The 27,716-nt window shown below is 46.5% G+C and overlaps 1 protein-coding gene across 12 annotated transcripts in view; it reads right to left on the minus strand.

Moving 5' to 3' along the window:
* Window positions 1-27,716, minus strand: part of LOC135911416 (uncharacterized) — a 989,518-nt gene that overhangs the window by 110,648 nt on the left and 851,154 nt on the right. The window contains exon 2 of one of the 12 annotated variants that reach the window (XR_010567338.1): window positions 9,108-9,205. The exons of the other annotated variants lie outside the window; for them this stretch is intronic. The gene's annotated coding sequence lies outside the window, so the exon portion shown is untranslated. The remainder of the gene's footprint in view (window positions 1-9,107; window positions 9,206-27,716) is intronic. 12 annotated transcript variants of the gene reach the window in all.

Raw genomic sequence — 27,716 nt, forward strand, 5'->3', positions numbered from 1 at the left:
GACCGTAGCAAGTACAAATGTGCACGCGGGAAAACAAATAAATGGCCCCTCAGGGGTGTCAGCAGTTATGGAGATGAGCGCCGAGGAAGCTTGAAGGAGGGGAGAGGGGGGACGGGGGGGTTGTACATGCTCATCGCATGTGAGCGAGCCCGGAAGGAAACAAGCGGCGAGAAGGCGGAAGTGAGTGTGTTCCAAGCGAAAACGAAAGCAAATCGTGCTTGTAGGAAGTGTAGACAGTGGCGGGGACCGGAAGAGGGTGTGACCACGCGGGATACGTAACCGCACCAGTTGTACTCTCTGTGCCTCGGTGAGAGCGCGGCGAGAACCTGGAAGTACGTTTTCTTTTGTGTTGGCTGTTACGCGAGTGGTTACAACGCCACAAGCCGCAGAACCAACGGCGAGAGACACGCGAAACTCGAAAATGAAATTTGGAAGTAGCAACGTAGCTGGAGTGGTCGTCGCAGTGGGGAACGATGGTCTGCGACAAAATAGAAACAGGAGAAAGCGAGAAGAGGACTTTTAGCCGTGCATACAGCTAATAATATCGCATTTGTGAGTACGGGATATATTGTTTTTTTCTTTCTTTTCTTTCTTCGTAAATTACATATACAGTAGTATCAAAGCTTTTATTTTGGTTTGGCTTTCCTACGAGTCCCGTTGCTTCGGCGTAGCCCGTGACCCTTTCAGCTCGTTGCAAGATGCAAGAATGTAGAGTTTGTTATGTATATCTTGCTAGTAGCATAATATGCTAATATTAATGAGAGGCTGATGTTAGGCACGGTTCATGGCATGGCCCCTTACTGAAGGTGTTGAGTGAGAATTATATTATGCACAGTAATCACATAAATGCATAAACTACACAGGATTACACTCTCTTATCACTTTATCTGTAATATCAGAAAAAACAACAGGCAGAAGATGTTAACTTGTGCCATTCTGCATGCCGATGAGCAGGAGAACGTGCACCGATGCATACTCGACGGAGAAACAACGCGTGCAGTCGCGCGAAGTGCCCCGTGAGTGCCAGAAAAGTGCTCGGCCAGCAGGCATCTCTTCTGTTTGCTGGGCAAGCGACACTCCGCTTTTCTCACGCTCATGTGTTTTCTTGTGTCTGCCTAGAGTTTGCAATTCAAATAAGACCTTCCCTTCGTGCTTTCTCGTGGAAGTGTCGCTCATTTTGACAATGTAGCGATTGCATGCGTTCGCACTCACTTCAACGGACCGAATACACATTGCAGGAGGAGGCCACTTTGAGCGACATTGTAGCAAGAGTTTGGGGGAAAGCAAACCGTGGCGCATCAGCCCGAGCGAGATGTTGGTGCCATCCGGATTATGAGTGATAGAAAGATTGGCAATGTTGACAAAAGTAAATGAGACTGCAAGGGGGAATGGTAATATAGATGGCTGGAAACATTTAACACAAAGACCATAGAGCAAAAGCAGGCTCCCCGTCCCCTTGCAGACTTCCCCGCGGTGCTCTTTATAGTTGTGATAGGGGCCATATAGTTACGACTCTTGTTATCAGGTGAACAATAAAGGTAAACTGCAGACCGAAGTTTGTGCATCTGCAGAGGAATAATCTGGATTAATTAAGTTTACGTGATCTCCAACAGCATGACGACTTTGAAGGAGATGAACGCCAATGAAGGCCGGACAACAGCAGCTAGGTGAATAAATTTAAAAAAAAACAGTACTTCATTTTTTAGCTCCCACTATTACCACTTCATACTCTATTATGGAGCGTTTGTGCGGGTATTTAGCAGTGGCTAGATCAGCGCTCGTAAAGTGCAATCAAAGCACCAATATTTTCAGCACTGCATGCCTTGATGTTCTAGATAATATGTTTCTGCACTGGGGGAAAAGCTCTATGGAAATTTGTTAGCTGGTATAGCTCGGCATTGCACGAGACGTATTTAGAATGTATCTCTCGGAAGTGGCTGCAAGTGCAAAGTTTCTAGCAATAGGGTATGCTATATGCACCAGCTTCACTTCCACTCTGCAGTTGAAACACTTCACTTACTGACTATATTTAAAATGTCAATTAGTAATACATTATTTATTGTTGTACTAGTGCCATGCCGAATTCCATTATATAAATCGTGCTTGGTTGTTATAAATTATGCGAGACAACACAGATGTGTCGTGTATTAGAATGAAAGTTAACTGATGATGATGATGATGTGTGGTTTTTTGTGGCGCAAGGGCCAGATTTGGCCAAAGAGCGCCATGACAAGTGGTAGTGTTAACGATGTATTATGGGAGATGTGACTTGGCTGTAAAGTGGCCTAAAAATAGTCGCTGTAAAGTGCTTAAAATCTGAGTGCTATAAAATTATGGTGATGACTAATGACGGATACTATGTACATTAAAATCCATCGTAAAAGAATGATGCAAAATAGAAAATATATAAGATTCTAAAATTCACTATAGCACCGCTGCCTCGTTAGAGCCCTTGAGACACAAGGGCCTAGAGGCATGTGCTACATAAAAGAAATTATCACAGCGGCATCCTCTGGAAAGAGGAGACGCTATGAGTGTGTGGGGCTTATAACATGTAATACAACATCTTTCAGGAAGCCCAGGACTGCGCTGGAGTCAAACAGCGGTTCTGGGCCTAGTAACATTACTGGATGAAGGGGGATGCGCTGCCGATATGCTAAGGGAAAATGCTTCTTTCTTTCATGTTCGGCTTCCCGACACTCCAGGAGGACGTGGAGGACGGTCAGCCTCTCCCCGCATCTACCACAGGTTGGAGGCTCATTTCCGGTGAGTAAAAAGTTATGTGTGCCAAATGTGTGTCCTATTCTTAGACGACAGAATAGGACATCTGTCCGGCGTGATTTTGTTACTGAAGGCCAGAATCCTAACTGTGGCTTTATCACGTGGAGCTTATTATTTGTTTCCGCGTCCCATAGCCGTTGCCACTGGTTCCGTAGTTTCCTCCGTAAGAAGGGCTTCAGGTCTGTGACAGGAACTGCAGCGGTGGGATTAGCAGAATGCGATGTAACTGACGTGGCCATCTGGTCCGCAAGAACGTTACCTTCGATGCCCCTATGACCTGGCACCCAGCATATGATGACATGCTGATTACCTATATACGCTTTACACAGAGCAGAATAAAGTTCGTTAATTACTGGATTTTTGTGGTTAGAGAAAGCCATCAAGGCCTTCACAACACTAAGGGAATCCGTATATATGACTGCTTTCTGGAGTTTTGATTTCCTTATATGCTTCACAGCCGACAGTAGTGCGTAAGCCTCAGCCGTAAAGATACTAGTTTCCGCATGCAGTACATCGGTTTCCGAGAAGGATGGCCCGACGGCTGCATAGGACACCCCGTCGTGTGACTTCGATGCGTCTGTGTAGAACTCCGTGCAGGAGTGTTTGTGCTGGAGTTCCCGGAAATGCATCTGGATTTCAATCTCTGGAGCGTTTTTTGTAACTTCCATGAAAGATGTATCGCACTGTATCAACTGCCACTCCCAAGGAGGTAGCAGCTTGGCTGGATGCATTAGGCGAAGTTCGAGGATTGGAACATGCATTTCATGACTAAGCTCCCTCACACGCAGCGAGAAAGGCTGTCTTACGGAAGGACGATTACGAAATAGTGTAGTATATGTCATATCATTAATTGTGTTAAAACAGAGATGTTCGGGATTAGAGTGGACTTTCAAAAAATATGTTTGGCTGATGTATGTTCTCTGGATATGAAGTGACCACTCATTCGATTCTGCATATAAGCTTTGTACGGGACTCGTTCTGAAAGCTCCTGTGGCTAAACGGATGCCCAGATGGTGAACAGGGTCTAGCATCTTTTGTGCGCTCGGGGCGGCAGAGTGATAAATGACGGCACCGTAGTCGAGTCGTGATCGAATGAGGCTTTTATATAGATTCATTAAACACTTCCTGTCACTACCCCACGTAGTCTGGGAAAGAAGTTTCATTATGTTCATTGTTTTCAGACATTTTTCTTTAAGATGTTTAATGTGGGGGACGAAAGTGAGTCTGTAGTCAAGTATGACACCTAGAAATTTATGTTCTTTGTTTACAGGTATCTGTTGTCCACAGACTTCCAAGCAGGGATCCGGAACTAGGCCTCTCTTCCTTGTGAACAAAACACAAGAACTCTTATGAGGATTGATTTTGAATCCATTTTTCTCTGCCCACCCTGACACCTTGTTCAAACCATGCTGTACCTGTCTCTCGCACACTGCGAGATTACAGGATTTGAAACCGATTTGAATGTCGTCCACATAGACTGAATACAAAATGGCCGGTGGTAAGGAAGCATGAAGTGTTGTCATCTTAACAATAAAGAGTGTGCAACTGAGCACGCCACCCTGGGGTACACCGGTTTCTTGTGCAAAAGGACGTGACAGCACATTGCCTACTTTCACCCGGAAGGTACGATTGGACAAGTAGCTTTTTATTATGTTTAGCATATTACCATGAATGCCCATTTCTGACAAATCTTTCAAGATTCCGTAGCGCCAGGTCGTATCGTACGCCTTCTCCATATCGAGGAATATCGATAAGAAGAACTGTTTGTGTACAAACGCGTCACGAATATGTCCTTCAATACGTACAAGATGGTCGGTTGTGCAGCGCCCTTCTCGGAAGCCACACTGAAAGGGATCAAGCATTTTGTTTTGTTCAAGGGAATGGATGAGTCGCCGATTTATCATTTTTTCAAATACCTTACACATGCAGCTTGTGAGGGCTATCGGGCGGTAACTTGCCACTGAAGAAGGGTCTTTCCCTTGTTTCAAAACAGGGACCACAACAGCTTCTTTCCATGCTATTGGAAGGTACCCTGCGTCCCACATAGTGTTGAAAAGTGTAAGTAGTGTTTCTTGCGTGTCATTGTGTAAGTTTTTGAGCATTTCATACATGATTCTATCGGATCCCGGTGAGGAGCTTTTGCATGCGCTCAAGGCAGCTTTCAATTCGGCAATACTAAAAGGGCAATTGTACGGTTGATTCTGTCGGTATTTATTGATGAGGGGCTTGCATTCTTCTATTTGTTTATATTTTAGGAAGGATTGCGAATAATGTTTTGAGCTTGATACACTCTCAAAGTGCTCCCCAAGTGAGTCGGCCTGATCTTTCAGTGTATCGCCCTGTGTATTTACTAGAGGGAGTGAATATGTTTGTAGCCCTCGAATCCTATTAACCCTGTTCCAGGCTTTGGCCTCATCTCTGAACGAGTTAATACTCGATAAAAATTTGTGCCAGCTTTCTCTTCTGGCCTGCCGGCGGGTTCTCCTACCTTGGGATTTTATTTTTTTAAAGTTGATAAGATTCTCAGCGGTGGGAGAAGCTCGCAGCAACCCCCACGCCTTGTTCTGATTCTTACGGGCGGTTCGACACTCGCTGTTCCACCACGGTACACGTGGTTTGCATGCCAAACCACTTACTTCGGGTATGCAATGTGATGCGGCATCTATTATGAATGCTGTAAGATAATCCACAGCAGCATCAATTTCTAAAGAAGATAGGTCAGCCCATGTGATGCTAGAGAGAGTTCGAAATTTCTGCCAGTCGGCTGTGTCTATCTTCCACCTAGGAGCTTGTGGAGGATATTCGTTTTCTTTGGATGTTCTTATTAGTATGGGGAAGTGGTCGCTCCCGTAAGGATTTTCCATAACTTCCCATTCGAGTTCAGGCAATATACACGGGGAAACTAGACTGAGGTCAATGGATGAAAATGTTCGGTTGGCGAGAGAATAATATGTGGGTGCCTTCTTATTCAGCAGGCATGTACCAGAAGAGAAGAGGAACTGTTCAACAAGACGACCTCGCGCATCTATACGAGAGTCGCCCCACAGGCTGTTGTGCGCATTGAAATCCCCAAGTACAACGTACGGTTCTGGCAATTCATCTATGAAGGACTGAAATTCATGTTTGCTTAGTTTGTAGTGTGGAGGTATATAAATCGAGCAAATAGTGATAAGTTTGTTTAGCAAAACAATTCGAACCGCCACTGCTTCAAGGGCCGTTCGTAGCTGTAAATGTTGACATGCTATGCTCTTTTGGATTACAATTGCAACACCTCCCAATGATGCGATTGCATCATCGCGATCTTTGCGAAAAGTAACATGCTGTCGGAGAAAGTTTGTGTGTTGTGATTTGAGGTGTGTTTCCTGTAGACACAGCACTTTTGGATTGTGTTTGTGTATAATCTCTTGCACATCATCAAGGTTCCTAAGAAGACCTCTGACGTTCCACTGTATGATTTGTGTATCCATATTTAAAGTAAGTTGGTGCTGTGTGTACGGAAACTGAAAGATGTCTTAGATTACAGAGCTCTTTCGAGGCCCTGTAATCGGGGTTTTGCCCTTTCTGGAGCGTTCGAGGGAGCCTCGCCGCTCCTTAGGCGCTTGGCGCGCCGTGAGGAAAGGTGTAGTGTCCATTGCCTCGTGTGAGGCGCCGGACACGTGCTCTTGCGAGCGAGAAGTTACTAGAGAGGGTCCCGCCTTGGAGGGCAAGACCCCTGCGCCCACCAGCCCGGAGGTCGATGAGGCTCCCTGAGGGATTTGGCTGCGCCGGCTGTTGCCAGCGCAGGAAGGGGCCGGGGAGGCCGGGGCAACCTCGGCTGCGCCAACCTTCGGGGTCGATGATCCCTCATTCAGGGTTGACGGAGCAGCGCTAGCTGCAACCGCCGTGGGGGCAGATGGCGTAGCTGCCGACTCACTGCCTGTGGGTCGGACAGCCGCCGGAGGCCGTTGTGACGCTGCCCCCTGACGCGCCACTTCGGCAAAGCTTTTCTTTGGCAAGTATGCTACCCGCCTGCGTGCCTCTTTGAATGATATGTTTTCCTTTACTTTGATTGTGACTATGTCTTTCTCTTTTTTCCAGGACGGGCACGACCGCGAGTATGCGGCGTGCTCGCCTTCACAGTTTACACAATGGAGAGTGTTCACGCAAGCTTCAGAAGTATGTTCGTGTGCACTGCACTTCGCACAGGTTTGACGGCCTCGGCAGCTCTGCGAACTGTGACCGAAGCGTTGGCATTTGAAACATCTAAGCGGATTTGGCACATATGGCCTAACACGGAGCTTGATGTACCCGGCCTCTACAGACTCGGGCAGAATACTTGAGCCGAAAGTCAATATAAGGTGTTTGGTCTTGATTTCTTTGCTGTCACGCCTGATCTTAATTCTTTTAACATTGATAACGTTCTGGTCACTGAAGCCCTCCAAGAGTTCATCCTCCGTGAGCTCCAGCAAGTCATCGTCCGAGACAACACCGCGGCTTGTGTTCATGGTACGGTGCGGGGTTACTGTTATTTGGGTCTCGCCAAATGCGACAAGTTTCGGCAGCTTTTCATACTGCTTCTGGTTTTGGAGCTCCAAAAGGAGATCGCCACTTGACATTCTCGACACCTTATATCCTGTACCGAAAACTTCGGTCAAAGACTTGGATACAAGGAACGGTGAAATGGATCGCACTAGTTTGTCTGGCTTTTCTGAGTGAATGACGTGAAATCGAGGAAAGTTGTGGACTTGTCGTCCGAAAAATTGAAAGAGGTCTTCGGTGCGCCCTCGTTTCTGAGGGCGATCAGGAAGTTTGGGGAAAGAGGTTTCCATGAAAATGTATAAAAATTCGGCAACAGCGCCGACCACCCACCACGGAGCCCAACGAGGGGACGCGGCAGAGCTTGCACGCAAGTCTGCACGACGCCAGCCGTACGCCGCCACTATAACCAAATATGGTGTACCCAAGGTTGGATAACCACACAGGGTTAACCCTTGCCGCCGAGGAGAATGAAGTAAATGGAAGAGAGGAGAAGACAGGAAAGGTAAAAAAGTAAGAGATAAAGACAAAGATTCGAGAGGAAGAGATAGGAAGAGGCGACTGCCGATTTCCCCCGGGTGGGTCAGTCCGGGGGTGCCGTCTATGTGAAGCAGAGGCCAAAGGGGTGTGTTGCCTCTGCCGGGGGGCCTTAAAGGTCCAAACACCCGGCATCGGCTCAACCCCCAGGATCCCCTTTTCCCCAGACACGGCTAAGCCGCGCACGGCTACACGCGGGAGGGTCCAACCCTCGTGTGCTCGGGTCCGTGGTGTCGCCACACACCAAACGCCTGCTGACGCAGACGCCCCTGCGGGGGAAAGTTAACTGCCACCAATGACTTGGGTGTCTGTTGATTTTGCCATAAGTGTGCCTTGTATCTCACAATAGACAATATTTCATGTTAAGTATCGAAAATACATATATTGATGGTCTTCTTGCTGAATGCATCTGGATGTAGATACAAGGTACCCAAAGAATATCTTACGATAGTGTCTAAGATACATATATCTCGATACTGCCGAGCCCTGAGTCAAGGCCGATACTTGTAAATCTACTTGTTTCACAGAGAAAGAGAAACAGAGAGAGCGAGGTAATTTTCTTTGTGAAATGGCAGAGGGGTCACCCTCTGCCATTTCACAGTGTCCTAGAGAGTCCACATAGGAAACAGTAGGACAGAGTTCCATATTTATAGCATACGTGGTTTATGTGAACGTGCCAAAAGTCACGGGTAAGTATTTAGTGCCTACTTAAACAGTTTGCTGATGCACTCATCGCTGCTACGGCCTTCCATCAACACGCTCGTTGCTTGCCCGTAACCGAGGCGCAATGCTGCGTTCGGTATGCCATCCTGAAGAGCAGCAACTTGGCTCAAATTCCCCGCGTATATGAGACAAAGGAGGCATTTGCCTTTCACGGCGGGTACAGGAAGGCATGCGCTGTCAAGTGGTCACATGATCCAATGCATATACGGCGCTAGCAAAAGCTTCGCGAGTGAAAGAGTGAGACTCGGCTTACAGGGAGACATCACTGCCGCATCAATCACGCACAGTTCGAGGAGAACGATCGTGCTCGTCGACTCTGTGCTGGAAGCCTTCGTGAACTTTGCACTGTACGGAAGCGCCGCTCAATTACTCACAGCACCGCATGCATTAACGGCAGTTCTGTCATAGTTATTTGTCGAAACTCGTTCTGGCGGGATGGATGAAGAGGAATAAGTTAAAGGATGGGAAGAGCGATATCTGCTGTATTTTAGCCGAATCGCAGCAGGCATCATGCTTGCCAGGAGGAGAAGAAAAGGGCAGTACGTACTTACACACATATGCTGCAAAGACAGGTCCGAGAGAGCAAAGTGAATAATTGTTATCGCACGCTGCTCCTTCATTGTCGATGGTTGGTGATGGCGGCACGCATCTGTGGGAATCACGTCCAGCACTTAATGTTTCAAGGCCGCTTACCAAAGAGCCGGGCTGGGCAAAAATACTTTGCAATTGTATCATCATACGATACAGGACACTCTGGCAACAAATATTTGAGCTAGATACTAGTTGCTACCGCAAATACTGTATCTGACGCGATACTTTTCCCTTTTATCTTGAGATACTTCAACACATGCGCAAATTTCATAGGTGCTTGCGAGCAACAATCACGAATACAATATAGCCGCCTTATGCACAAGTCTCCAGGAAGCCGCGCCATCCGCGCTTTTGTCCACAACAGTCAAACTTACAACGACAAGCTCCTTCAAATCGCTGATTTGTGAAAGTCACTAGATGCACGGCAACCCCATTCTTGCATTCGCACTTCGTAGCAAAGCACCACGCAAGAGAAACTTCGATTATGACTCTATCGCGGCATCACAATTTGCGTGAAAGACGCCGCAAGCATTGGCATACTCAGCACCATACGGGGACTACGATCAAGTGTCATGGCGCTGACGTAACTAAACACAAAAAACTAAAAAAGGGCGGCTGCACGCAGACGTTCGTGCACTTGTTTTTGTCAAGACGGCGTGAGCGGCACCACGTGTCTCTTCACCAATAAATATTCGTAGATCTCATCACCTGCCCTTGCTGGAGAGCTGTGGTGGAAAGACAAAAAATGTCCCTGCCTTTAGTTCTATTCTGGTGGCTTAGTGGCAGCAGTATCAGCTTGAGAAGCGGAGTCCGGCCAAGGTTTATAGTTTCGCCCGGTGATGTTGCGAGAACAGTATCTTGTGTCTTTGGATACGCGAACATTCTACAACGTATCGGAAATACAGATACTGATGCACATCTTACCATACGTATCATGATACAAGTACAAGTAACTCAAAGACTATCTAATACACTATCTAAGGTACATGTGTCTTCGATAGTCTGCAGCACTGCGTAAGAGCTTTCTAGAGATTGTTGAGGAATGAACCTGCTTCGGTGCCCCCAGCCGTGAACCTACAGCTTAAACCAGGGAAGAAGTGATACTTGCAAATAAGTGAACCCCCGCCTTTCCCATCCTCCGACGATGTGACATGCATGTACGAAACGCTGTATGACGGGACGTAATTGCCACGACTCAGCAGCGTTGACGACTGGTGGCAAGCCATCATCATCCCGCACCGCCTTTCTGACGCTGTGCTTAACATCGCTGGTGGCGATAACGGAATAAGACTATACAACGAAGAACAAAAATTCACACGCGACGCCATACAAAGTATACGTCGCCAATTGTGTCACCCCTTCAACTCGACTATTGCAATAGTCACCCGACTATTGTAAGGACATCTCATGGCAGCTAAGACATGTTTCTCTGCCGCGTACTTGACTTTGCGCATTGTGTGCCTGTCCTTTAAAAATTGTGTGCACGACTTTACACGTGTCTTTGCATTGAAAGCAGCCCTTTTGCACAACTGATGTCGGCCAGATGCCAACGAATCACACTGAGCACCGAGATGGTCATCACAGGCTCCTTCAGGCCTTATGGAAGAAATTGAAGGAAGACTAAAAGGAATTGCGCGAACAGAGAGAAAGGAATGCCCTCGGGTGGGTCCACTTCACGCTCTTGCACAAATTGCTGCAGGGGGAAGGAATATAGGAAAAAATAATAAAAGGCACATATAAATGAACAAGATAAATGAAGCGTGCACCTAATGTTACGAGTGCAGACCGAGTGCAGACGCACGCTAGCATGCCACCGTAGATGTACGCTCCTTCTTATCTGGCGCTCTTCCTCGAGAAGGCCCCGAGGCACACTCCGTATTGCGATGAGGAAAAGACGACACAAATGCAGGCGACGTGTTTACTTGTCATGACGACTTTTCTTTCGGCAAGGACTTTAGCTTGAAGAGACTTGGACGTCTAAGCGGGAGTTTTACTAGCGAGAGAACGCGATAAGGCACACCGTTCCTTATGCTAGTGGCCAACATTCAGACATGGGCTTTGGGTCATAGAGCCGTTACTGAAAGGGCAAGTGGAGACAGCGTTACACTCGTCGCTTGGGATGACTTCGGCGCCGGGGTTCCGTCCGTCCTACTGTATATATCTCTGCATCGTGCCTGCTGCACGTCTATCTAATAGTTTGCGGTGGATAAGGACGAAAGGGCCAGGGACTCACGAAAATGAAAAGGCATCACCATTTCTGGTTTCACTATTGTAACTTCGCGGGTGCAAGAATTTTGCTTAAGAATCCAGCCGCATCTCCACTAGCTTGAAGGAAAAGATGATGCTAATAAAGAAAGAGAGAGAAAGAAGACATAAAGGTTAGTCAGGCTGAGCCCGGTAGGTTATTCTCCACTGGGAAAACGGGAAATGGATTGCAAGATGAAAAAGAAGAGCAAAATTACATTTTGCACTGGTATACACACACGACCAAGCGTTCATCAAACCGAGTCCATCGGCGTTGCCCATTGCAACCGAGGCAACGAGCACAGCGAAAGATGAAATCGAACGAGGAGCGCAGCGGGAGATGAAAGAAGAGAGCACGAGGAGTATAGCTATGCAGGACGCTAAAGTGAAAGCTTGAGGCACAAAGCGGAAGAGCAGAGTATGGTGAAAGATTGAGGAGGAAAGCAAAGTTCAGAACAAAACTTTGATATGTCGCTATAGTATTTGTAATTCGATTGTATGCGCGACGCGTGTTGTGTACTTTCTGAAAGTCACGCGGGCACCCGCGATTACACGAGTCTTCGACGAGTCATGCATAAAAGCCGGCATGCTTGACCTGCAGGTCAGATTTTCGCCAATCGCCATCTCTGCTCATCGCTATCATTGTGCTTGAGTATCAGTTGTTTTTCAATGCTTTCGTCCGTTTGAAATGTGCCGCGGGAGACAGATTGTCTGCGCCAGCCAATATATCGCGAAATGAAAACGCGTATAGAGCTGCGATCAAATTTCGCGTTAGGGAGTATTGTAATCGCCGGTGAGTTTTTTATTCTTTGCCAACAGCACTTGCATGTTTCGACAAACGCAGCTGGGAAGCAACTAAATTTATATTTTTTTCTGAGGTTTCGAAAATTATATTCAGATAGGCTTATACTGTTTTTTCGCTGTGTTTTTATGGAAACAAGCCCTATGTCATTAACACGTGCAAGTGTGGAAGCCCCGACGAGTTGGTTTATTTTGCCAATGTTCACAGCAAGCAAACACTTATTTTCTTGCCACCCGCCGTGGTTACTCAGTGGCTATGGTGTTAGGCTGCTGAGCACAAGGTCGCGGGATCGAATCCCGGCCACGGCGGCCGCATTTCGATAGGAGCGAAATGCGAAAACACCCGTGTACTTAGATTAAGGTGCACGTTAAGGAACCCCAGGTGGTCGAAATTTCCGGAGTCCTCCACTACGGCGTGCCTCATAATCAGAAATTGATTTTGGCACGTAAAACCCCATAATTTTTTTTTATTTTCTTGCCCCTTATTTCCTTACGTTTGTGTGCGCTGTACATACCATCGGAATGAATCTGTAGTCCGCATTGGCGAACCTTCTCGCAAGAAAGCCCTTCACAATCGGCCTTCGCCGCGCGAACATCACGTTATTACGCCTGTTGTTATCATGACGGTCGTTATCACGAGCAGTGGTTGCTCAAACGCTGGACAATGGTAAATGCTGTTACGTCAATGAAGTTTCATTCAACGTTACGGCTCATTATCGAAATTACCACCATTCAGCATGAATCAATGTGGGCAACAGCGCACTGCATGGTTTGGTCCAAATTGGAAAACGTTAGAAAGGGCACAATGAAAAATAACGAAAAAGGAAACGAAATGAATCGCATATCAAAAATGAGAGCAGCTGATTTAAGTAATGTGGGAAGGAAGATGAAGAATCGAAAAGTCACAGGCCTATACCTTAAAAAAAAATTAATTTCTCCGAACCGCCCAATTCTTGGCCGATAATCCACGGTGGGTATGTGCCATCTGTACAGAGGACCACCACCACCGCGTGGCTCAGTGGTAGAGTAGCTGACTCCCACGCAGCGGGCCCGGGCTCTATGCCAGCAGGAGCTGGGTATTTTTCACTCTCATTCCCATCGATAGCTGCTACGAACACCGGAAACCGGCGGCGGTGGACATTATCGCCAACCGAAACGGCTACTACAGCGAGTCCATTACAGCTTACACAGTAAAATGACGCTTTGCTTGGCCCAACACGACCATGATCTGACATAGCCACCAGGCTTACAAGGAAAAAAAGAATAAATACAGAGTATGAGAAACACAACGACGGTCATGGGTAATTCCGCTCACTGATAATTCTGCTAATACTAACTTTTTAGATGTGCACTCCCATCAGCAAGTATCCTACTTAAGTATCCTCTACAGGGAATAGCAACATACTGTTTCCCAAAGTAAACGTAGGCAGAAATTCGTAAGGCCGTTCTCCTTTAGGTCGAGTGCACTTTGAAACTTTATCAAATGTTTGAAAAGCTGAATGAAAATTGTCAAAGGCACCCAGCTCGGCTTAGGTCTGCAGTTGCATTCGGCATTTGGGCGCGCACTCATGTTGCTGTGCTTCACCTTCGCAGGCAACAATGGCTCCTCCATCACTAGTAGCCGTCTTGCCTTCTGTCCTGTCTGACACAGCTGAGTCGTAAGCACCGTTTGTGTGTCATAGATGCGAAATCACAGGTGGTCTAGAGTTTTTTATAGGCTATATATGCAACGCACGTGCGTGTTATAAACCAATCTTGCAAAATACAGGCGCCATGAGCACCCCCGTGAAGCGCCGAACTAATTATGCCGCAGAGAGGCCAAATATTATAAAGCTTTCAATTACACTCCTAAGGCCTTCGCCAGTGGGATCAGTTCGAGTGCGCCATAGACATAAAAATACACACGACTGCCTGCACCACCCATGCATGCGTTACCTGCCTACGTGAATATTTAAACGAGGAGAGATTTAACGAACAGCCGTTTTGGGGAAGATAAGGAGGAGAGCGCTGCATTGTAAATTGTAGCATATAATATTCACCCCCCTCAAGGTCCCCGCTTGAGTTGCGAAGCGACCGTTCCTGCCGCATGGTCGAGTGCTGCCCTTGATGTGAGGATAGTACAATCTCTGCTCTCGATTGACGGTAGGTTTAGGGAGCAAGCGATGTGCACTAAGCCAGCTGGAATACTTGACCTGGCAGAGCGAGATACAGCGTTTGGTCGTGTCCTTGAGTGAACGTCTTTTTTAGTGTTTTCATTTGGTATTGTTCCGTTGGAGGGAAACTGAAATAAGGAGGCTTGCTCACTTTGTGACGACGAAGGCCACTTCTTTTTTAAGAGCAGTAGTTTGTAGAAAGATCACAAGTTAACAAATTCATGCATGAAGCCACTTAATAAAAGCACTTGAGGTTACTTTAAAGTTCGAAGTATATTCATGAGCACATAGTTATAATAGGCAAAAACAAGGCAGCACTATACAATGCGCTCAAAGGTTTCTATGGGAGCTACTAACGGGTAGTTGAGCCAGCATGGGAAGTAGATGGATTGGTCTCAGTTTTGTACTTCTGGCTTCAAACAGCTTCATGACTTTGTCTTTGTCAAACATTCACCAGTGGTGTATAGTCAGAAAGGCGGGCGCAATGACAGTCAGACATTGAAAAAGCAGTAATCATATTTTGGGTGGAAACGTTGGTTCTTCTTTAGAAGGGTGGTAAGGATAAGCACCTCACTAACATTGCGTATCAATCCGGTTGAATATCAAGTCCATCAGAAACATGTTGTAGGGGCACATTATTCTTGGTGAATTGCACCCTTGTAGGTACAACCAGTTCGGCGTTGCGGTCCATCATTCGTGTTATCCACAAACTGTGGATTCCCATGAGAAAAGAAAACATGTCAGAAGGAGCATTATTATCAGAGGTCGGCAACAGGTATCACAAATTACGAGCGTTGATTTCAAAGTCTTTCTTTGCCGTCTGTTGAAGCACGTCCCAAAATAAGATGGCGTCTTTGCCGCTAATAAAACATGGTTCGATTGTCTTTGAAACATCACAAAGACGACATTTAACACAAGAGACAAATGTACCCTCCTTTTGTAGCCGTGTTCTTACCGGTATGGTTTGACTATGAAGTTTATAAAATAATATTCTGCAGCAAGTAGATATGCATCGACAAGCGGCATAGAACACCTTTATGAATTCAATTTCTCGCGGGCAATTTCAGCGCGTTGAGACACTTGGCGCGTTTCGATTTGCACACCTCAACAGGCTAAAATTAGCGATTGGGTGTGTTCGCAGGAAATCGGTCCGCAGTTGTGAGTATGCCGATCAGTGTATATGACAGCTACCATAAAGCCATAGTGTCCATAGTTGCCAAGTGACAATGAGTGATGCAATAAAGTCTTTACCACAAGTTTTTTTACCACAACATTTACTGCTCCGCTGGTCATCCACCTTCGCAGAGCTGAATGGGCTTGCATTTTTTGTTTCAGTTCTTTCATTCTTTAGTCACTGTCATAGTCGCTTCTCGATACAAAGTGTTACTATTAGACTTGAGGCGCAACGCTTGGTATAAGTATGTTGCAAGTATAAATACGCTTGGTATAAATATGTTGCAAGTACCTATGTAATGTTGCCGCGTTATGACTGAGGGGCTCTGTGTAGTTACCGCAATGAGAGTGGACTTTGCGTAAAATTGTGGACCTCCCGCAATGCATAGAGAAAAAAGGAATGCAAAAAAGAGGTGAGGCGTGCAGACAGGACACAAGAATATAGTAGTGGAAAATACGTTCGTGTTGTCCACTTCTCTACTCTTGTGTCCTGTCTGCACGCCTCACCTCTTTTTTGCATAATGAATCCTTACCAACTAGCTCAGCTTTCTGTCGTTCTCAGCTTAAAAAAAAAGGAATGGTTAGAATTTCAGATCATGAGTGCATGTTGCGATCGTTTTCTTCTAGCAGTTCAAATTGCTGAGGCTCTTCTAAGTAGCATTGGTACCTTGATGTAGTTTCCAAGAAGAACACAAACTTCAGCACGGGTTCTGTTGTTATGTTCACAGGAAACGAGGCAATTGATGCTCTGGTGGTGTCGGCGCACAACTTTGACTTCCATGACGATAACTTATGTAGATTCGGCGACGCTAGACGGCTTATACGCCACCACTTACAGCGTTCACACCCAGATAAAGGTGTCCCCAAGCGATCGCACCCTACTCCGATATCTGGCCCTGTTTTAACTCACCGCAGTATGTCTGTGCTGCTCAATTTACGCGTTGAATGGGTTAACGTCGCACATCGCCTTCATTGACAAGTGGACGCACATCGAGTCCTTAAAATTAAATTAAATTATGGGGTCTTACGCACCAAAACCACTTTGTGATTATGAGGCACGCCCTAGTGGAGGACTCCGAAAGTTTCGATCACCTGTAGTTCATTAACGTGCGCTTAAATCTAAGTACACGGGTGTTTGCGCAGTTCGCCGCCATCGAAATGCGGGTGCCGTAGTCGGGATATGATCCCGCGACCTCGTGCTCAGCAGCCCAACACTATAGCCACTGAGCAACCACGGCGGGTATCGAGTCCTTCGTTCTTTGCCTGTGGATGCCACAGCGACACGCTTGAGCACTTGAAGTTAGAATGTACAACATTCCACAGTTGTCTCGATGTGCTTCTGTGCAAGTTCTAACAACCCAATCTTGCTTTGACTGCTCTTAATGACACCTTGTTTCCAAAAGCTCGTGCTTCAATTCGATATGATGCTCAGAAAGGTCTAATTGAATACTTCTAAGCCATAGGACTACACTGTCACCTGCAATGCTCGTACTCTTAGTTTGACTGTGTGATCTCTTGTTCCTTCTGCTCCTTTTCCTTCCTATATCTCCTTTTTCCTTTCTCTTTTTTTCTCTCCTCTTCTTTCTCTCCTCCTCTTTTTTCTCTCCTCTGTTGCGTTTGTAGATGTTACACGAACAACAACTAAAACAACAACAACAAAAATAATAACAATGCTTCATGACGTGTTTGAACAAAATGAAAAGAAAACTTCGGCCACAAGAAGCGCTGCCGTTGCCCGCAAGATGTAGCGATGCAATATTTATTTCGTGGGTTAAACTCCACCTCGTTGCTTGTGTAGTTAAATCTTTAGAAAGATGGCTTTTTACCAGAGGAATGACGCGTGTTCTCAGCGAGCGACAGTTAGGATGCTGCACTCGCTGGAATCCGTAATTTGTACATGTTGAACAAAAGTAATAGCGGCCCCCAAAAAATCTCAGCGTTCTATGAAAGGTTTACGAAAGCGGCTTCGCTGTGAGCTGCAAAGCAGGACGTACCAGCGGCTATCCAGTCCTTAGTGACGGCGCGAGGGTACCTACTTGATGCTCGCGCGCTTGATTAATTATCCCGTGAGCAAATGAATCCTTTTGCAGGCTATTTTTTTCCGAAGGCAGCGTCTAATTGTAAAGCAGGTCCTTTAAAGTGAAGTGCTTTTGAAAACGATTTTGCAGCAAATACTAAATATGCACTTGGCAGTAGAACAGAAAGTAGTAGTATTCTGGGTTGAGACAAATGTTTCAGACCACAGACGAGTCTCTAAATGTGTATGCTGGTTTACGGGGTGTATACGAATGGGGAACCATTCGGGGAACTGAGCAAACAGTTTCCCCGCCGCGCCTATCTATGCGTGGCTCCTGCTTTTGCCGCTGTAAAAGACGGGCAGCTGCTGTATCTGGTTTGTGTCGATGCGAGACGTGCAGTCTGCTTGATGAATGAGCATTGTAATTATTTCAAAACACCCGTTGCTGTTCTCTGCCCTCCTCGCATTCTCGTCGCGCTGCTACGCCACGAGGTTACGCGCAGTCGCAGCGTTGCTTTAAAATGAGATCACTGATGAAAACATGGTGCGCGGGGTGTGCGGACGGCGCATCAAATGGCAACCGTGGGGTTTATGATAACATCATTCTTATGCAAGAACAGTTTGCGATGGGATGGAGGTTCTACCTAATTTAACCAAGCACATCTCGCAAGCTGATTCTAGCATAGCATGCAGGCGTACGAAAAGAGCTCCTTCTTTCTGCGATAAGAATGTCAACTTAAAAAAAAATAGAGCCCAAGCTACGTCTCAGCTGAGTGCATTTCAAGCGCTCGTTCGCGCGGAAGAGTTTGGTTGCTTCGACAGCACAACTCTGGATAGTGATGTTTATTCCAAACGTTCCGAAATCTTGTTATACGCCTGATCCCTCCGCCGCAAACAAGTTGCAGCAAAAATGCGTCTCGTATTCCTTACCTGGCCGTAGTCACTATACCAAGCGGTCCCGTCACTGCTAATGCGTTGCCATAATGCTTAAAGAAGTGCAGCATACATTTGCTATATGCACTACGTTTTTTTCTCGTGTGTTTTCAAAATGTGCATGGCGGAAATAAGATGGGAAGGTCAAGGAACAGTGGGAAAGAGTAGTCCAGCTGGTAAAATCACAGCTGCCAACAATAGCCAAGAGCAACTGACGCTAAAATCCGCAGAAACCTTTCTCAAGACTGGTAGAAGACTGCGGTCCTCCTGTTTTCTCCTCTGCACTGGACTGTTCATGAAAGTCCGCGCGCCTGCTTTCTTTTTGGCCTACTTGGCATTGCTGTCTCCCCGTCCTAGCCAGTGGCATGGTTGTCTCTGCCACCTCAGCGTCATGCGAAACAATAGCGGTAATAGCGAATGTGTTCTTCCAGATTGCAAACATTTCTGGCGTGAAGGAAAAAAAACGAACAAAAAAAGAAAAGAAAATACGAAGTGGGGGAATCGGTTTGAGGAGGGGGGGAGGAGGTTAGGAGCACTTTTCATAACAGAAATTCCCAAGTAAGCCGGCTGGAAAGGTTCTATTAGCTGAATTGGAGGGAGGAAAAGCAGCGTATCAGCTTTTATGCTCGCCTTTTGGTTTTGGATCTCCTATTTCTTTTGGCCAAGGTACTTGTCCCTAGATTTATTGCTGCGTTGGTTACCATGTCCACCCATTGTGCGGGTTCTCGCTCATCAATGCAAGCACTATAGCTGCCTGCTTGTCAGCCAAGTTGAGACAAAGCGAACTCTACACTGTAATTGGTCGGCCTGCATGTACTCGCTGGGCGCTGCTTCGGTGTCGATAAAGAGACAAACATTTATTTTGCTCCGCGTCCGCAGTTTACGCAAATTCGTGGTGTCATCTAGATCAAGAGTATTTCTTACGTATTGAACGAGAACGCTCCACCATCCACATAGTAAGGTCTCGGGGCGACTGATCTATTCGCTTTGAGTGGGGTTGGATCGAGGACGGAACCGCATGTGCAGTAATGTGTGCTGAACGTGGGAGCAAATCCACAGCTGATTCTCCATGTTCGAACAATGCCGGCAGTGAAAGCAACGGGGAATTCCGGGAAGGTTTCGTACATAGCAGATAATGTGAGTCGCAGGACGTGGAGCTCATCTCTTGCTTCTGGCTCTGCTTAGGTAATATTTATTTCCTCTACGTAAAATATTATGTTTCTTGTACAGTGATTTTTGTCTTCCTTCGTATATCAACATTCTCTTCCATTTGTGTTAGTACGAGCATGAAAAATAAATTGGGAGTGTTTAAAATGCACTACACTTGTCCGTATGTTCTTGATTGATTGAAAGCATAGCGTCTTTTTAACCATAGTTCAGGACCAAATTTCTGAGGGTCTTCTGCTAACTGCCGTTTTAATCTTATCGCGTAGTACCGCTATCGGATGTAGCAGCTTCACAAAAATGTGTTTCAGCCAGGCTGGTTGCATCGAGGGAGCGCACACCGGTGCTATCTGTCATAGTCATACATCTTGCTTTCTTACAAAGGTCCCTATGCATGCAGCACTAACGTTCGGGAGAAATAAGAGCGTACCTACGTACGCGCCCGTGTGTGTGCGTGTGTGTGTGTGTGTGTGTGATAGAGAGAGAGAGAGAGAAGGAAAGACAGGACTGGGGAAAGAGGTCTATTCCATTATTAACGCTGGGGCCACAGGTCTTGCCTAATTACTCAACACAACGTGATCCGAACAAAAAAAAACGCAGTTGCACATCATCTGCCGAGCAGGAGAAAAAAGACAATTTCGGTGAGTTTCTGTAGCTGCTGCTCTTAGCATTACCCACTGCGCCTCCTCATTCGCCTTGCAGCTCCATCACTCCACTCCGAGCCGTAACCATTGCCTTCTATCTTTCTTTGCTTGGGATGGTGGTCAACAAGGCAGCTTATCTGATATGTGCCTCTTGTACGACATTTGGTGCGCTCTGTTCTACCCCTGTCATGAGCGGAAGACATTGTGCTGGGTTTGGAGTGCTCTTGTGAAAGTGGCGAGCGTCGATATTGTGTGCCAGAAAAGTACGCTTCCGTGGCACCACTTCTGCGAATTGTTTCATGAGAACACTGCACATCTCCACTATTACTCCCTAACCAATTCCCCACGCGCCCGCTTCCCCTCCACTCTGACTCCTCTATTGTCTCTAGAACACGTACTGTTCATCTTCACCATTCGTGTTAGGATCATGAGTGTCTCTATTTGCTGTCGTAGTCATTGTTCCGAGCCACTCAGCCGCAAACCGTTCAATCGAGAGTGACCGCGTTGGTAGCGTGCATTAGCTCCCCTAAACCTATTTGTACACAGTGCACGCACACGCGCCTTCCGCATAAGTGTTTGGGCAGAAAGGCTCTGTTACGTGAGGCCTTGCAAGATAATGGCTCATTGGCAGTACAAGCAAGCTAAGCAGCGAAAGCAACAAACAAAGGAAGCTTGCTACCGAAGTAAGAAAAACTTGACTCGGTGGTAGGCTCCACGGCTAGACTTCTGAATTTTTCGCTATCAGAAAGCACAGACACAGTGAGAAGAAGCTGCTTTTATTGGCGTGCATAACTTCCCTAAAGCTCATTAACTAGAAACTTCAAGCAAGAGCAGAATCTTACTTCAGGTCATTCGAGTAACGGCACAAGTAATTTCGGCGTGGTGATTTATTTTTGAGCGGGGGAAAATAAAAATAAAAGAAAGAGAAGCAGAGATAAAAGAAAGCTTGAAGGCGTGCATAAGAATTAAGTGCGTTTCAAGTTGAGAGCACAGACATAAGAAACCTCGAATGCACCCAGAGCTAATTTATGGTGTTAATCTGCGGTCGTAATGCACAGGCTGGTTCAGGCTTAAACACGCTGGTACCTTAAAGTCGAGACCTAATTTACAAAGAAGTATCTTTTCGTTACAAATCTCGCCGTTAACATGCTTTTGTATTTGATGTTCAGGTGTTCAAACGTGCATTCGTTCAAGTTAATTTGTACGTGTAATTTGTTCTGACTTCTATTCATTTAGCACTCCTGTAGCCCAATGAACGCTAAAACGTAACAGTACACTGGTGCTTTTAATGCGATGAGCGTTCTTTGGGAACTCCACCCTGTCTGCAACCTCCTTCACATTCCCAGTTACGCAAGTTCTCTACTAGCTTGGGCTACTAGGTATGTCCTGGCTGCAGTCTTGCCGAGGAGACAACACGTGTCACTGGATATGTGCCCGAATAGACAACTTGGTGCTGGCTCACCTAGAAGATAACTTTAGTCACTGGATATGTTCTGCTGAGTATGTGCCGAAACAGAAAACTTCAACACTTTGTATGGATTATCAGCATTTCTCCATTTTTGGCTAATCATCCCTGCAGAGGGCCAAGATGACACAAGGGCTATGTAGCCCTAAATATATTAAAACGTTAGCGCCCCATCCGCTATAGACACCACCACATTGTGCGCGGACGCTTGATGGGTAGCCATTGCGGTGATTACGAGTGCTATCTCGAGATAGTGGTACTAGGGCATATATATGTTGAATGAAAGAATAAAGGCACTTTGTTGTTAATCAGCGCTGTGGTCTGTGTCCCTCTCTCCATCCTGTTGCTTAGCGCTGTTTAATACTCGTAATCATGAACCAACAAGCCCAAATGCGTACTCTTCTCTATTGCAGTGAAGTTACAGCCAAGGTAGTAGAGATGGGGGGGGGGGCAGGGGGGAGGGGGTCGGTTGCTAGAGAGATTGAAGTTGGCTACAGTGATTGCAGCAATAAATACGGTATCTTCATATCTTTTGGCATTGTGGTTGGCTGCGAGATTGCCACTTCGTGTGTCTGCTGACGTGCCCGTAAGATTTCGTGGTTCGCGGTCCGCATGGGGATATGTTTTGGGGACACAATAATTGTGATAATATTAATCGTAAAATATAAAACATATTCTCACCAATTACGCATTGCCGTTGCCAGTCGTCCCGTAATGTCAAAGCGCAGCCAATTCTTTACTGCCAGCAAGAGGCGAACGCCATTTTGCGTAATTATCTCTTATTTGCATTAGCACCGGTCACCAACAACTTTAAGGCTATAACGCCAACTTCGCATTACCATATTTCCCGCCTTTTCTTCTTTATCGGTGTGTCATAATCTGAGCATTTCCCGTGAAGCGTCTGGCGTATAGACTTGGTCGAAGCTTGCCGAAGCCTCTCAGGCCACCAGGTCAAGTCTCAGGAGAGAAATCACAGACACTATAGAAAAAAGAAGTTCACACAAATAAAGGGAAAAAAGCAAGAAGGAAATACTGCGAATAAATGACGTTCTCGTATAGCCAGTCCATCCGTTTGACTTTTTCTATGTTCGCTTTATTTCTGATCGCGATTCGCGCTGGCGCACGGATACAGACGCGTCCGATGTTTCGCTTTCGAAAGGCTTTCGTACTAGAGTGCACACATATTTACATACAACAAGTTAGTAATGCTTGTTTACTTGATTTATTATTTGATATTGACTTCCGATACCCGGCATTGGCATCCGAAGATTTATTTTGCGGTCTGTCAATGGCAGCGCCTGCGTATACGTTTCTCAAAAGAACGAATTCTGAATTCACACATGTCCCGATGCTACATGTACGCCTCTTTGCTGCCGTTCACTTTCTCTTTTGCGCACATGAAGTGTGACGGAACAAATATGGTGCAAACCGAATCTGATTCGATGTCGCCACCGCAGAGAATTCACAGAATAGCGTTTGACCTCGTACCATGAATTCCTGCGCTGCGTGTTTTTTCAGGTTTTCAGTTTCTCTCTTTGCCGTTTCTTATATGTAAGGCTTCACCTTTTGCACAGCTCACTTTATTATGTGTTTTCACATTTTCGTTTGTTACTCATAGGCTGTGCATACGATTAGCGCCAGCTGAAAAAATTTGATATCGTGCCGTTAACGGGATGCCTGTGCTTATTATGTCTGCTAGTAACCTGATAAAAATAAGAGTGCTTGAAAGAAAAGCACGAAGGCGAACAGCACTTAGCAAAACATACCGTCATGTTTTTCTTTACTTTCGCGGTTAGTTACATCACGGCCCCGCACTAACTCGAACTCGCGCTCGGTTTTCTTCTTATCTCTGGCAGCAACGTTTTGCTCAGAACTAATGTTGCCAATACTGGGACCACCTGCTGATTACATAAAACTCGCGTTCTTTCAGAGCACGCAGCCCGTTCCCGGTGAGAGCTCTGAGCAGTGAGCACCGAGCGTCAATATTCCACGTTCCGCCGAAGCGCCAGACGGATTGTCCGCGGACCAAGCAAACAGCAGCTACCATCACCGTGCTTGCGACAGGTGAGAGTGCAAACACAACTGTGCAGTTACATAAACGAATTGAGAACGTGATGCATATACGTATGTCTCGCATTTTTTGTTTCATCTGCTACTATTTTTCTCGCACGTTTCTTTCCTTTCTTCCTTTTTTCTACCTTCCTGTCGACGTGAAAATTTTCCCAGACCCACGTTCGTAGCAGCTGTTCAAAATAAATAAATAAATAAATATGCATCAACCCACCCCCACTCCCCCAAAAAAATGAAAGAAAAGAAGATCATTGTCAGCGAAGAACAAAACGATGGTTACCAGTCGGGGGATGATGATGATGACAAAAACACAGCACATCAGAGTCAAAGCTAGGTTCTTGGGTTAGTACGCATGTCAGAGCACCGCCACCATGAACTCTGCTGCCTAAACTTCTGCCACACTTTAATAAGCAGTGCCAGACTCACGAGAGCAGAATGAACGCTCACCATGCAGAACTGATCAGCAGTGATGGCCACGACACAAGAGGTAGCGCGTGGCAAAACTAACTCAACAACCGGGAAGGCAGAGCAGACACACACAGAGCTCGCCTCTTGTTTACACTTCAGAAGTGACAGTGCAGCAAAACCTTTATATGACGGGTCAATCGCTTCAATAAACGAGCCAACAAATATTGCAGTCGAAAGAAGGGATTTGTATGCCTGCGGGGTTGACCCTCCAGCCCCGCCGTACACAGTGGGGCCATAGCTCCTCTAGCCATCTCTTTCGGTGTCGATAAGCACCACTGGAATCTTCTTTATTTACATAGAAATAGGGTTGGAATGTTGAACAGCATGTTTCTGTCGCTGACGTGGCGATTCACAGGTATCGCTTCGCGCTACTGAGCGTACTTATCACCCGCTTGCACCAGGTAACTGGCTATGACGGACGAACGACCCTGGTCGAGCAAATGAGTGTGACAGATGGGGGCGGGGAGATTCTATGAACAACACGCACGCAAAAAAAATGGCTGTGGCTTAGCTAAGGTTAAGCCCAGGATGCGAAGCGTACTAGCCTTTATTTTAGTTGTTATGCGTTGCATATTGCAATCATTCAGTTCAGCCCTTGGACGCGGCCGGGCAGCCACCATTTAACCACGTGATGTGACGTCACGACAGTCGGAGGAAAAGCTGGGCCCCAAATCGCGCGGTCGCGTGCGGCCGCTGCCACCACCTGACTCCCGCTCCTCCCGCTAGGGGCGCTGCGCCAGCGCGTGACGTCACGGTCACGCGCCGGCGAGCGCGTGACCCGGTTATGTAGCTACGCGGCCGCCAGCGAGCGCACGAGTTGAGCCTCCGCTTTTGCAGCTGTTATGACGTCATATGGTAGCTACGCGGCCGCGCGCGGCGCAGCAAGGAAGAGCGTGGTTGTGCGGCTAGTATGCTTCGCATAAAAAGAAAAAAAGCAGGAAAAAAGACATTCTACCCCTCTCTAAACGTTTCTATGTGTTTATAAGCGTACATGTCTATTGGTCGCTTAGGTATTGTTCGATCTGATGCGTCCATAAACATAGCTTCTCCTCCACTTTCTCCAGCCATCACCGGATAAGATGCGCAATAGCAAAGAAAGGAAGCAGGGACCAGGAGAAAGGGGGGAGAGAGGGGGGCTCTGCATACTGACAGAAAGTCCCCTATTGCCTCGAAAACGCGCTGTCAGCGCCGGCAGTGTCTGTTGTGTGACTAACTGCGACGAACAATAAACTACGAACAAAAACAGGCCACAGCCTGCTCCTGGTTTTTTTTAGGTTTCTCTGCCGCTCGATATGAGGATATAACATGCGTGATGGAACCGCCGTGGTCGTAAAGTTACCTACTAAAACGAGACACCATACTTCAACCGTTCGTTTTTTTTTCGACTCAGTGTTTTCTTTCGCACTGTCCGGGAGGGCAGCCGATTATAGTTACCAGTGAATTCTTTCGTGTCAGTGATGACTTTTCGAACGTGTCTCGAGAGTTCGTCGGCCAAGTAGCGGCAATTTCCGGCTGACACAATGGTCGTTCTCGAGTTCACGACTGCTCGATCGGCGAGACCATATAATCCCACGCCACTTGTCAGCGTCAACAACCTTTGCCATTCTTCGTCCCTATATCCAGAGTGCTGCGTCTGTGGCTTACTTCCTATTTACACACAACGACATTCTCCGGGTGTGCAGCTTTGAGATCCACCTAGACGGAGATCAGTAAGATATAAGCGAGCACACGTTCTCCACAGAATGTACGTATCATTCGTTTAAAAAGGCACTTAGTAAAGACAAACTGACGCTAAAGTGTCTCGAAAATGGTTAGTGAAAAGGACACACTTGTTCAGAAACGACGGTGAACTTGACCAAACCATTTGAGTTGTTACGAGGTGAAGAGCAAGCTTTTATCGTCGCAACCACACGACGCTAGCAAAAGCCAAACCAGGAAACTATGCTGGCCACAGATCGTGATCAATAACGACAGCAGTGCCAGAGTGCGTACCCAAGCGTGCGTGCCATGGAGTTCGTTGACGTCGCTCTGGTGGTTGTCGCCGCGTACCTCTTACCGGTGGTTTCACGCGAGGCGCTTTTCTCTTGGCCAAATTTTACTTCGAGGGGCCGCCGTTACCGAAAAGGCGTCATTTCTGAGAAGGTAAAGAGTAAAACGTAGTCCGAGTACGCCGACTGTGGTCAAATTTATGTAGCCGTAACAAGGTGACGCTGGTGGTGGGACGCGCTAACCAGTGATTTATTGTGGCACTTGAGTGCTTCAAAGTTTGTGTAGAGTATACCGTAGCGTGCGCAAAGCAGACTCGAAGAGTGGTGGTGGCGTCTGAACATATCTTGAAGGTGACAGCATGCAGTAATATCGTGCAGTATAGGGTGCACTGTCTAGGAAGTATGGTAGCGAAAAGGAAACGACGTCGAGCAGAAACGTCAAGGTAGAGTGCATATGAACGACGAGTAGTCATTCAGATGTCACGTTCTGGAAGAGACAGTTTTCTAAAGTAAAGTAGAAGTCATTAGTCGGTAAAGATTGCCGTTCACCAGACAGAGATGTTCCTAAATTTTCTTGAAAGAAGAACTAACTTGACATCTTTGGCGTTCTTCATTCAGAAATTAGAAATTGCACTTCATAAGACTTGTATTGACAGCGGTGCAGAGCGTACGCTATTATTTTTGATTGCCACTCATCTTATGAATCAACTTACAGTTTTATAGCGACATGAACTGGATATTTTTCGCCGAGTAGTGGGACACGACTCACTCTGTTCGAACGCGCTTTCGGAGACACACATAGAAAGTACGCTTAGAGACTGGTACATGGCGGCGTTATGCTGTCTTGCGATGGCGTATTCTTGCCTTACAGGCTTCTTCGGGATGGTGGCGTGTGGTTGCTTTTTAGGATAGAAATGTTGCGGAGTATCCCAACTTTTCAGTAATATCTGTTACAAAACTGTATACCATCGCATTAAATAAAAAAAAACGGACAATCTATTTACAGACTGGCCGGGCAGTTTAATTTCAGCCGCTCCGGAAGCATAAAACCGGCTGCGTAGAGTGGCGCTTTCTGTAGTAAGAATCGATTTCCAAGAGTCATGCGGGCCACTGCGTGGAGCATATATGTGGGTTTTTATAGTATCCCTGTCTTCAAGTGGCGTCCACGTCTGCTCATAATATTTTGATGTTCCGTTTCAAAAACCATTACTCCCCCTATTCGGAAGCTTCATCGTTCTGGTAAGCTCCTGCTTGTACTGCTTCGTGCGTGCTAATCAGGATTCTCAATGCATATTCTGCCGATAAATTTTTAAATCGGGTTGTTGTCTTGCGGAATGACGACTAACGATGCTGAAAATGTGTTGAACGGAAGAGGCGATTCAAACGAACGGAGCCGAATTCAGCACGCTCTTTATGTAATAGAAGCCGCCTGCACGTAATCGCCACCTA

The sequence above is a fragment of the Dermacentor albipictus genome, chromosome 4 (genome assembly GCF_038994185.2).
Source record: "Dermacentor albipictus isolate Rhodes 1998 colony chromosome 4, USDA_Dalb.pri_finalv2, whole genome shotgun sequence".
Lineage (NCBI taxonomy): Eukaryota > Metazoa > Arthropoda > Arachnida > Ixodida > Ixodidae > Dermacentor > Dermacentor albipictus.